General features: G+C 34.5%; 1 protein-coding gene across 6 annotated transcripts in view; it reads left to right on the plus strand.

The window, feature by feature from the left end:
- The window catches only part of FAM227B (family with sequence similarity 227 member B), a 213586-nt gene that overhangs the window by 134135 nt on the left and 65781 nt on the right, over positions 1 to 13670 (plus strand). The window lies entirely within an intron of this gene.

Consider the following 13670-nt stretch of genomic DNA (forward strand, 5'->3'; position numbering starts at 1 on the left):
GGACTTATACTAACTACTAATATAAGGAAGAAGATGCATACTTTCAACAATTGTAATTCTTAAAAATTAAAAATAAATAAAATGGTTTTACAATGGTTATCAATGTTTGACTTTTGCCTCAGTAAGAACATTAGCACAATAAATAAGTGTTACTCTAGGGATGAATTATAAGAGCTATAGTTAATGTAAGTTAAGAGAAAGCTATTTTACTTTTCAGCATGAGTTTTCCTCCCCTTTATTTCCTGTTCTGGCCTATAAATATAGTAGTGGCCCAGTATTTTATTAGTTATTTGCTGCAAAATGATTGCATTGTTAATCTAATTCAATATTTAGGAATGTATATTGAAATTCTCTTTCCCATGTTCATACTCCCAGCACACACACACACACACACACACACACACACACACCCCACTTGAAATGCACTACTTTACCACCAGGTGGTGCATGTAGACCAAATAGGAAAAGAAAATTAAGTCCTTTCAGATTATAGTGTATGTAATTTCCTTGCTTTTGGGCAACAAAATCCAGAGCATGGAATAGGTTAAATGTACCAAGTTACTGTTTAGGCATCAGATATTGAAATTTGTAAGTTTATTAGAGCAGAGGAGCATGGAACCTTCTCTAATTGCGTCTGTTGAAAAAGCTAGATAAAAATTCTATCATGTATTTCTCCAAATGGAGGAAGAAGAGAAGGAAAGAAAGTATGATGTTGCTGTGTTCTGAACCATCCCTCCATAGGCAACAATAAAGAGCAGTGCCAGAACTCCTGGAACTTGAATATTCCTTCTAAAGTGAAAATTGTTAACAGTCAGTTCACATGTAAGGATTTTCAGAAGCTACTAAATCCATCTGTTCCACACTGACCCTACAGATTTTAAACTAAGAAATCAACAGATTAGAAGTCAAAATTTGCTAATTCAATGCTCAAGACTTAAATAAAAGAGATGGACAGTTTGTTGATAAAGAGTGCTAGGGCCTCCTTAAAATCTGCTAGATAGAGTTAACTGTAAAATTGGAAACAAAGCATAAAATTGTGATCTCTTCACTTTACCTTCATTAGATGTTATTGTACTCTGTGATTTGAAAATATAATCCCGGTAGTATTAATGAGTGGCTTAATCTCAACAAGGGAACTGTATTTAAGTCTTTTAAGAAACAGTGCCTGATACTTGCCTAGTTTGATATGGGGATAGAATATGTAAAAAGAATACAGAGGATCTATTTCAACAAATATCATGAAAATATTAACAGCTGTTTAAGTATGATTATTCACCATCTAGTTTTGCTTAAGCAACCTCTGTTATATCCCTATTTCACAAAGAGGTAAATGATAGAAAATAGCTTTTGTTTAATGAATTTTGCATTTCAATAATTTTAAACCCATGTCACATTCATAAGTATGTATAATGTAATCAGTAGAAGGGAACATCAATCATTAAATATTTTCATTATTTTACCTTTTTATGTCCTATCCTGTTCCGCATCCTCTTAGCTCCCATTCTTTATCAAAAAGTATAGACAATCATTGTTATTGGTTTCTTGTGTATCTTGTCGGAGTTTTCTATGCATATACAGGCAAGTTAAATACATATGTGTGAATATATATATATACACATATATATTTTTTACTTTTCCCCCTTTTATACAAAGTAGCATGCCATAGACAATATGCTGCATGTTGCATTTTTTACTTAATAAAAATAGAAAGTCTTCCCATTAGTATTTAGTAAATTTCCTCATTTTGTTTTACAGCTACATAGTACTTCATTAATGGGTATATCACAATGTATTTGTCTAGCCTTCTATTGATAAACATTTAATTTTTTTCCAGTCATTTTCTATTACAAAAAAAAAAGCTACAATGAATAAAGTTATAAATGTGTCATTTTTTTACTGTGCAAATATATTTGTAGCATCAATATCCAGAATTTGTCCATATATATAAAATTTAGATAGATATTGCCAACTTAACCCTCCACAGAAGTTGTACTAATTTTATAATTCCACTAGCAGTACAGAAGTATGATTCTTGTTCAATATAGTATATTATCAATATAGTATATTAATATAGTATAGTATAGTATATTACTAAGCTGACAGGTAAAATGGCATTCATTATAGTTATCCCTTGGGTTTCTCATCTTATTAAAGGAAATGACTATCATGGACAAGTACTGTAAGGAAAAGCTACAAACACCAATATGGTTTTATTACAGAGAATGAGAAGGACTGTGGTGCATGAAGAGGCTGCAGAGGTAGCCACGGTCCTGTTGGGCTATGTCAGGGAGTTTGATCTTCATCCTAAAAGCAATAGGAAACCACTATAGTATGTTAAGAAGAGTGACATGAACAGAACCACTCTCCCTGCTCTATTTTGTTTTAACTTCAAATTTGTTTAACTCCTACTAGCATAAGCTTATGTAATATTAAATTATGTTCATTTATCCTATTTTTCTATTCTCCATATTGTCAGAAAGATAGCCAAACTTTGTAAATGGAAAGGAAAGAAGTGGGAGAAAAAAGTCATATACACTTCCTGACTTGGATAAAGTCTGAATCCACTTCACAGGGTTCTGCTGAGTGCCTTGAAAGGAAGGGAAGCATCAGAGTGCCTTTGGGAAGCAATCTGGGAAAGTTAGAGTCCTTAGACTGGGGAGATAAAAGTCTATTTGGGGACCAAGCTCCTGTATATCTAGAAACACCATAGCACACGGCAGAAGCAGCAAAGCTCCAGGGAGTAAGGAGAGCAAGGACTGCCTCATGTGTCTAAATAGATGGAGCCATAAGTACCCCTCATAAAGATTTCCCATGTTTCAAAAAGAAATCTGGAAGCAGCAGGAAGCCCATACTTGAAGGAACTGTGTGAACAGAGTCAGTGAACACCCAGAAGTAACTAGAGTAGACAAATGACTCAAAAATCAGAATCCCTTGCCTTGTCCTTGAATCCAACACCATCTTGAGGCAGAAGAGGGGAACCCAAGAACAATAGAGGTTAAGTTTTTTACCTCTATTATTTACTTGGGGCGGGGAGGGGATAACATTCTCAAAGTTAATGCAAGGTTGATTTATAAACATAAATTTATATGTTATTTCTTACATATTTGAGATTACGGTCCAAGATTTGTTTCCATTGCATTCCTCTACAGCTATCATCACACTGTGGATAAACCTTCATCTTTTCTCCTGTCAGTCCCATTCCATAATTTTTTTTTCCATTCCATTAATTAAGGCCCAAATTGGGCCTAAATGGATCCTAAATTTGGATCATGCTGTGTACAACCAACATTACTTACTTCCTTGACCCACTCACTAAACAAATATTTATCAAATAGCTACTTGGTGCCAGATGTTGAGATACAATGGTGAATGTTCTGGAAGTGATCTCTGACCTTACAGAGTATGCATTCCAGTGAGGGAACAAACATAAACATGTATATCTGTCGTGTGAGTAAATGGGAGGTGGACATTAGGATGCAACGAAGATATTCAAGGAGATGGGGGTAAATGGGTAGAGGCTCCTACTTTAAGTAGGAAAGGCCTGTCTAAAGAGATAAATTTTAAGCTTCCTTGAACAGGAATGGCTTCAGGTATGAGCAATGGGAAAAATAGTGATAGATAAATGAAACAAAAGTAGGCAGGGACCAGATCATGAAGAACTTTGAAGGTCATGGTAGTAGGGGTTTGGGTTTATTCTAAGTGCAATAGGAAGCTGGAGTATAGGTGTGTCTGCTCCAAATCTGATGGACCTGGTCAAAAATAGTGGCTTAAACTCAGGAGTAAAATCTCAGAAGTAATTGAGCAAGCCTGGGGTCCCTATAAATCCTCAGCTTTGTAAACTTTGTGGTTACTCTTGGCATAATGCCCTAACATTTTAAAACTAATTGTACATAAGGGTACAAAGTCTGAGTCATATGTTCAAAATTGTGGTGTGCCTCTGACTCAGCTGTATAAATATCTCAGTTTACAAATGTAACTTGACTCTTTGTGTCTCTTAAGTCTATAAAAATGTATGTTTTATTTAATTCTATATTTATAAAAAGTTCTCTGAAATGCTAATCTAAAGCTAAAGTTCTCAAAAATGTGTTATTAATTTTCCAAATTACTATGCAACTTTAGACCTAGAGAAAGATATCTAGAGTTATTATGAGTTCTTTTTTTTTTAATTTGGAAATTTCTATATAATGAAGTTATATAATTCACTCTTAATTGGCTTGACTCCACTTAAATTAATGCTTAACTTTAGCAAAGAATCAGTCTCCTTGATTCAGTGCTATATATTAGTGCCTAATTTTGACAGCCTAGTGCCATTCTAACAGTTGAAAAGCTGTAAAGCTTTATACTGGGTAGGGAGAGAATTTTTCTTCACCCCTAGGAGAATATCATGAAAGACAACAAGGACCCTGTGCAATTAGGGTTATTACATTCTTTGCTTTAAGTCGTCATTCTTTGGTTCCATATTCTCTGTCTACATAGCAAAACAGGAAAATAAGGGGGAAAACTAGCAACAAAAAATGTTTTTAAATCTTTAATAAATGTTACTGGGTTGCTAACAAAATTGTTTTTTTTTTTAATTCATTAGCTTTAAAACCATGGCTTTTTAGCACCACATGAACTTTTCAGAAGTAGCAGAAGGAAGCAGAATAAAGATAGTTATGATAGCAAAGAAGGAGAAGAAAGTTATGGAGTTAAACATTTTTAGTATAAAGATGCATCCATGAAAAGCCAGGTATCCATTAAATTACAGATTCTTATAAATCTGGTGGCTAACAAGATAACTCATACTTAAGAGAAGAGGTTAATATTTCTCCTTAGGCTTCTCTTCAAGCTAAACATTCTTGCCATCTTTAAATATTTCTCAAATTTTTCCCTCAATGGTATTTAATATTAACTTAATCATACTTAGCCCAATCTTTATTCATCTAATCACTTCCAAAAGTTATCATTTCTACCACCACAACTTCTTCCAAAACTGTTTCTTCTTATGAATTATCATCTTCATATACTAAGCCAAGTAATTGTTTTTTCTAGTCTTCTTTTCTAATATGAAAACCACTATTCCCAATATCCTCAGTAGTCCTCTATAGTCTTCAAACACTAGACCCTCTCACTTGATTTAGGGTGAAGGGAGGTATACCTGCTCCCCACTTGTTTTCTTGGTAGGGAAAGGACTAATAGAGAAGAAATACTCCTTACAAATTTTCTCTCTCTCTTTGTCTCTCTTCCTTCTTATATCTTCAGTCTTCATGAGGGACCCAAGAATCGTGTAAGCAATAATCAGATATTTACTTTGAAATTTTCCATATTGAGCTTTTAATGATACAATAAAATCCTTGATCCTATTTATTCTGTTAACTCAGCAAATTCAAATCATCACTTACCATGTATTTACATAGTATGCAAATATAATAGAGATACACTGTTCAATAAGATAAGCAAAGTCCCTGACTTCATGAAACTCGAATTATGGAGGAAGGGACAGATAATAAGTACATAAAAAGAATTCTGATGATATTAGAGGAAGAAATAAATAGGTTACTATGGTGGCAAATAACACAAATGAAAAGGGAAGAAAGGGCTTGTTGAAATCTGGGCACAAAAGGCTTTTCTGACAAGGTAACATTTAAGCTGAGATCTGATGGATAAGAAGAAATCAGAAGTGGCAGCCCATTCCTGGCAAAGGTAACAGGGAAAACAAAAGTTCTGAGGTGAAAATGAGCTTGGTGTATACTAGAAATTGAAAGGTGACAGTATAAGTGGAGCACAGTGAACAAAGGGAAAGTTGGGTGATATGAGACCAACCAATGTATGTGGGCTTTTGATACCAACAACTGGAATTTTGGGTTCAATTCTAAATATAATGGGTTATAATCACTGAGTCCTGTGATCATTCTGAAAACATGGAGGATGATTTGGAGAATGTCAAAAGTTGAAGTAAGGAGGCCAGTTAAGAGGAGGCTATGTCTGTACTCAGGTTGGAGGTGATGATATAATTTAGACTAGGGTGGTGGAGAAGAGAGTGAAGGAAGTGAGCAAATAAATGTTGGAGACAAAGCTCAATGATAGATTATGTGAAAGACAAGGAGCTGTCAACGTTCAATCCCAGTTATCTGACATTTGCAACAGGATAAATAGTGTTTCCATTTTGTGGAACCAAAGAAACCTGGGAGAGTAATGGATGGGAAAATCAGGCAGTTAGAAATTTTAGCTACGAGGAATGCTATAACCCAAAACTCAGTCTGGATCAGAGGGAACTGGACCTCTTACTCCCTTGAAATGAGAACCGGTAAGCATCTTATAAATCAATTACCACAAAAATGTGGAAGTAGAAACAGAATCTCTTTTTAAGGAACTCTGGTGCAAAAGGAAAGCTTTTCTCATGGCAGGCAGTATTAAGTCTGTATTTTGATGAAAATGTTAAGGGTCATCCTCCCTCTTTTTTCCAATTAAGAATGTCTCTGACACTCAAACTATTGTAGGCCCCATGCAATCAAAACTTGAGTTATGTTATTGTAAAACCCTAAAACAGTTTTATGGTTTGATTTCAGCCATAAATGGGTTTTAAAGTTGTCAAAATATAGGTTAAGGTACTGAGGAAGAAGTTTCTTAATAATAACGTTGGCATTTTTATGGGAATGCAAGCTGGTGTAGCCACTCTGGAAAACAGTATGGAGGTTCCTCAAAAAACTAAAAATAGAACTACCCTACAACCGACTCAGCCATTGCACTACTAAGTATTTACCCAAGGGATACAGGTGTGCTATTTCGAAGGGGCACATGCACCCCCATGTTTATAGCAGTACTATCAACAATAGCCAAAGTATGGAAAGAGCCCAAATGCCCATCGATGGATGAATGGATAAAGAAGATGTGGTATATATATACAATGGAATATTACTCAGCAATCAAAAAGAATGAAATCTTGCCATTTGCAACTACATGGATGGAACTGGAGGGTATTATGCTAAGTGAAATTAGTCAGTCAGAGAAAGGAAAAAATCATATGACTTCACTCATATGAGGACTTTAAGAGACAAAACAGATGAACATAAGGGAAGGGAAACAAAAATAATATAAAAACAGGGAGGGGCACAAAACATAAAGAGACTCATAAATATGGAGAACAAACTGAGAGTTACAGGAGGGGTTGTGGGAGGGGGTATGGGCTAAATGGGTAAGGGACACTAAGGAATCTACTCCTGAAAATCATTGTTGCACTATATGCTAACTAATTTGGATGTAAATTTAAAAATAAATAAATAAATAAAGTTAAGTAGTATTATAAATAAATAAATAAATAAATAAATAAATAAATAAATAATTTACTACAGACTTAACTAAGTTACCACATTAATTACACTAATATCTCACCAAGAAGTAAAAGGTGAGATGACACTAATTTCGTCACAGGACAGCATTACTGGCCATCTCCAATGTACCCACTCTGGAATTTTTTTAAAAGGCTGTTAATGTTAAACTTGGCTTTGTTAATGGCTTTTGAAAATTAAGTACATCCAATTAAGAAAACAGTTACAAATTGTCCTACCATAGGCTTTAAAATCTATGAATGATTTACAGCCAACAGGGAGCAAACACTCGACCAATGAAGACTGATAAAGCTGTAACTTAATGGCTGACTCAAGTGGGAGAAGTATGGAGATAATAGCTTGATTCTTATCTATTTTTCAGTTATATTAATTCTAGCAGTCTGTCTAGATGCATGGAAGCAAACAATTTTAGCATCAGTCCAGGTATAGATCTGTGTGGAAGCACGAACAGTACCTAGAATAGGTTCAACAACAGATCTTGGCTCATATCTTGTTAACCAGGAAGACCAGGAACACCATTGAAGACCTTGAATGCTAAAAATGAGATATGTAGGCTTAGGTTTTCTCCAATGCAATGTACCATGACTGATGTGATACCAAACTTAAGAATCTAACTGGGGGTTCCACAGATGGTGAAGTTCCAAGGAAAACGATTAGTTACAGCAAAAACTTGTTGGAGAACAAAATATATAGATACTAAATGCCTGGAATCTGTGAAGAGTGAACTGGTTAAATAAATTGAGTTCACATACTGAAATGCAAAAGAGGCACTGAAGCTATGCAAAACATGACTTAAATCAATATTCTACTCTATCACAAAACTTGACCTAGTTTCCTCCAATGATCATTCAACATTAGCATCCCAGACTGCAGAAGGTATAATATTCTCTCATATTATACACCCACACATTAGTGGTTAAGCAAGGCGAGTCTATTACCTTTACCAGCATTCTCAGAACCTACTTCTCTGTCAGTCCTAGGAAGTATATGGCATTCACGCCATACTGATTGTGACCAAGGAGCCCTATTTTGTCTCCTAGGTATCTTACGTCATCTCAAGTGCCAAAGTCATCTTCACATCCCACTTTAACTAGTTCTTTTTGCTTGATTTACTCCAATACATGGCTCCTGAAGCAGTGGATATAATCCTTTCTTCAAGGAAGATAACATGGTGGAACTCGAGGAACAAATAAACCTGACTTGAATCCAATTTCCACCACTGACTAACAATAGGACTTTGAGCAAGGTATTAAACCTTTAAGAGACTCAGTTTTCCCATCTTTAAAGTAGGGCTGACCTTATTTGTAGTTTAATGGATTAAATGAGATAATGTAAAATGACTATAAAGTGCTCAACACAGTGCCTGGCGAATAATAAACGCACAGTAAATCATAGCTTTAAAAATAAAATAATGTTGGCATTTTTAAAACAAATCAATACTTAGCACCTCTCAATATTTTACCTAAAAGAAAATTGCTTCTATATCCTATATTTCCTTCTTAGAAAAAATATGCTAATAGAGAAATGTTGGACTAGAGTTGTTCAGATAGCATACAGATTACACAATGAAAAGAATATATTAAAAACTAAACTTTCACCGAATGCCAAGAAAAATAGGTTAATTGGGGGAGAAAAAAGGACAACCGTATCATTCATTTGATAGTGCCAGAAGAACAATAAAACAAGACTAATTTCTTTGTAATAGAATTTTTGGCTACGCATGATTATAATTTTGATTTCCTAACCTAAGTAACTTGGAAGTCAGAAACATTATATCATGAATTTATAAAGGTGCTGAATTAGTGAAAACCCAAAATTATAGTGTATTTTAAAAGAAATGCCAAGTGATATATTTGTAATAAATCAAACTGTTACCTGGCTTAGTTGAATCAATACCAAAAATATGGTGTTTATCAGCTTATCTGCACATGTGAATAGAAAAGTACTAAAAGATACTTGAAAAATGCTTTTTTCTTAAATATTTTTAAATTTCCCATGGTAACTGATTTATCTTATTAATTTGCACTATCTTGGAAATTTCTGCAAGGCAAAAAGATAAATTTCAATCCACATTCAATATGAATGGTAACAAATTTTGAATTAAGGGACTCCAAATGAATGAAGTTTTACCATATTTAAAAGTATTCTAAGATAGGATGTTTTTTTTAAAGATAACATTTTATTATTTTTCCCTTCAATAAATAAAATTAAAGGAAATAATTCTAGTTCTTAGTACAGCTAAGGGGGTAATTAAAGACTAATTCATAAGTGGTAATGAAATTATTTTTAACATACTCCTCCCTTGCTTTGACTGCCTTTTTCATGCCTTCCATTTCATTTTATTCCATTTAAGATGTTGACATATTGTGGTAATAAGTATACTTTATTTCTAATATAATCAAATGTAAAACCAAGAAGCAAAATCAAAAGCATCAGAAGCGTTGTTGTTTTTACCCCTTGAAAAGCAAGAGAAGGGATGAAAAATAGAAAATTTCTGGATTATTTTGCTATACCCAGAACATGTCATATTTTAAGTTTAAAGGGGGACTTTTTTCTTTTCAAAAAGTGCTTATCTTAGTGCTTAATTTGTTCCCTTTAGACCTAAAAGACAATCTTGTCCTGTTTTTAACTTTCTTAGTTTACAGGTAAATTTAAATTATGCTATTTGTTGGTGAGACCAAATATTTACAGAGATTTAGAAATTTTTTGTACTGTTTGGAATTCTGAAACTGTTCCTTATCCTGTTCATCCTCCTTCCATTTCTGTCTTCACTTTTCTCCTCCACATTTTTTATTCTTTCTTCCCCTCTCTCTTTCTTGCTCATACATTCACACATGCATGCTTTTTCTATCATACTTATGCTTCAAGTTTCTGGAAAACTCCTTAGGTCATCCTCATATTAAATTTCTACTTTTTTATACTTTTTTTTCAATAAAGTTTTGAAAAATACATCTGGTTTATATTCTAATCATACCCCTCTGAGAATAACTTCATATTATAGAAGACAATTCTCAAATAATAACCCATAATGATGCCACCATCTGGTGATTTTTTTTTTTTCATTTTATTTATTTCAGACAGAGAGAGAAAGAGAGAAAGTGCAGGGAGGGGCAGAGAGAGAGAGAGAGAGAATCCCAATCAGGCTCCACACTCAATGCAGAGCCCAATGCAGGGCTTGATCCCAAGACCCCAGCATCATGACCTGAGCGGAAATCAAGAGTCAGAAGCTCAACTGATTGAGCCACTCACGTGCCCCAACCTCTGGCGATTTAAAACTTTTATCCAATGATTTTGAAAGAGCTGTTCATCTAGTCTTACTTGGCAGGCTTTTTTATTTTTTAAGGTAAAGTTTATGGAGGTAGGGTTTGTATGGGTAATCATTTAAAGCAAATTAATATTTGGAAACCTATTCTTTCAAATGTGAAATCTTGAAAACTAAATATAGAAAATGAGTCCATCTTCTCATTAGCAGTTCATTTTTGAGAGCCCACAAGCTAAAGGACACATACAAAGCATTGTGGGAGTGAGAAGATAGCGAAGCCTATGTACCAAGTACCAGCGTTATGTACCATGCTCTATGCTCTTCATTCCATGCTCCTATCTTGCCTGGCACTTTGCAATTTCACTTACCCCTCCAGTGACCCTGTGACAGTGGTGTTCATGGCCCACTTTACAGCTGAGGACACAGGCTCACTGTCAGAGAGGCACCCCTGCAGGTCTGTGTTAGTTATCCCCTTCTTACTCAAAAGACAGTTCCACAGGCTAGTATTGTCACCAAAACTGTGATATTAGGCCTGACAAATAAAGTCAAAAGCTGCATTTTAAAAAGATTCCCAGGTATTTCTTATGTCCTTTGATGTTTGAAGAACACTGCTGTGTTTGCCATTTTGTTCTTTCCCATGCACTTTCCACTGTAATATAGTGGTACAAATTATTTTAAAAGTAAAATTGATTCTTAGAGCATGTTGTAGTAGCAGTCAGTCTTTCTTCCTGAGGAAGTGTCATTAAAAAGAACAGGTCTTCCCAAGGTACTAATTCAAACCTTCCATAAATTATATTAGTGTCCTGTGGTCTTACAAATGAAACTGTTGGTAGTGTTCCTTTACTTGGTATGATTGATTTGATTAAGTTTGGATTCAGTTAGTCCCAGCAGTCAGGGTAGGAGCTTAATGGTAGCTAGATCAAAGAATTTGGGATTACCAGCCTTAGAAGAGACAATTCTTATTCTAATCATTCATTTTAACTATTAATTTCTCACTCACTTAGAAAGAGTTTGGTTTAATTAAAAACAGAACCAAATTTTGCACATTTGATCTTGGAATATGGACTTATTTTAAGGCATATTGTTAGTGGTGAATATTGAGAACCCACCCATAGAAGAGATTTGAGACCCTATAATTTATTTTTTTTAAATAATGGAATAAAATGCTACTTTCTTTGTTCAGTACAGAAGTCTTACTTATAGTAAATGCTCTGATGGAAAGATTTGGGGGAAAGGGTGGGGAACTGACACTGCGTCACTAAGACTCTGCTAGCATTTTTCCTATTAGAACACAATGGCTCCAAACAAACAGGAAATGATATGGGTGAACCACAGCACCCTCCATTTAACATTTACACTAAGAGGAAAACAGAATGAGCTCTTGCAAAAGTTTTCTCCCCACTACATTTGACTCCTCCACTCACATTTTGAAAGAAACATATGTATTTCATATAAATCGTACATAACACTGACGTCACCAAAATGTGAATTCTTTACACTCTGATTTCGTTATTACAAGATTTTGAATTTTTTCATTAACAGTACTCCACTTTATTCCTCTATACTAACAGGTAATTCTGCATGCCTTGGCTTCTCTTTTCTCCATCATTTTCATAGCAGTAGGGTTGGTTTGTTCTTGTTTCTATTACAAAGGACTATACTCAGCTACGAAAAAGTTTGAAGCCCTTGGCAAACATTTTTAAATTATTGGATGAAAATAAATAAAAGAGATGTAATTGCTTTCAACTTCTGATAGGCTATCATGTTACCTTTCTCCTCTACAAACAGTGGGGAAATGAAATTTATGATAATTTGAAATAATTAGGCTCATTAGCAACTTTATGACTTAAAGGGTAAAACCACATCACTCACATTATTTGTTAAGCAACTATAGTATTTAAATGAAGTCATAATTACCCACCAATTATTTCAATCATCCTCAAAGATTTGTGTTGAATACATTATTTCCTGACAGACACATAGTAAAAATCTGTTTACACTAGGACAACCACTCCATCTTAATCTCCTTTGCTCTTTTTCTTTTTCATATTCCTTGAACATACCCCAAGGTAACCCTTTGCTGCAACTAGGGTGGTCTTCTCAAGGTCCTGCCTAAATGACTTGTTACCCAGCCTCACCCCCGTGCACACTCCATTGGCCTGCATTCTTTTTTCCACATCTGAAGTCCTGCAAATCTGATCCGTTTTTAAGAGCGCCTTCTCTGACAACCTGATCCCACAAACAGTCTCTGTCTCATCCTTAAAAGTTTTATTTCTGATACAGTCTATTTGCCTTTTTATCTCATATTAACTTTGTAATAGATGTTGACTTTTTCACAAGTATTCCCTGCCTATGTTGTATCAGCCTGATTATAACTGACTGCTGAAGCCAGGAATTGGATCCTTTGCTTCTCTATAACCTTGTAATATCTTTCACATAGCCCTACAAGAAATATTTCTTGAAGGAATGCATGAAATAAATGGAAAATAGAGAGTTTAGTCTCAAGAAACCACATTGTGGTTTTTTTCCCATTTAAGAGAGGTAGATTAATCTATCCCCTCATGCCTTTTTTCATGTAATTTAAATTAAAGAGCATAATTTGAACATAAATTAAAAATTTTTTAAAGACCTCAATTTTACAAATGAGGAAACAGACTCAAGTGGAAAGTGGGTTGCTGGAGATTACATATATAGTTTGTGGCAAAATAAAACTAGAATTTAGATTCCTGAATCCTATTCCTGTGTCCTTCTGAAGGGCAATCAGTGCTCCCCAGTAGAGACATCAGGCTAATAGTGGAGTCTGAGCCTTTAGGCCATTTCAAGAAAGGCATAAATGAAAGATAAAGGTGAAGCACTCAGGTAGGTTCATCTTGCATATCACATGTTTAAACCCTTTGTACTAAAACAGGCATTATACTTATATATATATATATTTAATTATATGTATGTGCTCATCTTTTTCCTATAAGCATTTAGGTAGCTTTACATCAGTACAAAAGCATAAAATAACATGCTAAATAAACAGATAAGAAAAAGAAGGTTTAAGAAACACGAGATAGAAAAAGAAAAGTCTGAGATGA

The sequence above is a fragment of the Panthera tigris genome, chromosome B3 (assembly GCF_018350195.1).
Source record: "Panthera tigris isolate Pti1 chromosome B3, P.tigris_Pti1_mat1.1, whole genome shotgun sequence".
Classification (NCBI taxonomy): Eukaryota; Metazoa; Chordata; class Mammalia; order Carnivora; family Felidae; genus Panthera; species Panthera tigris.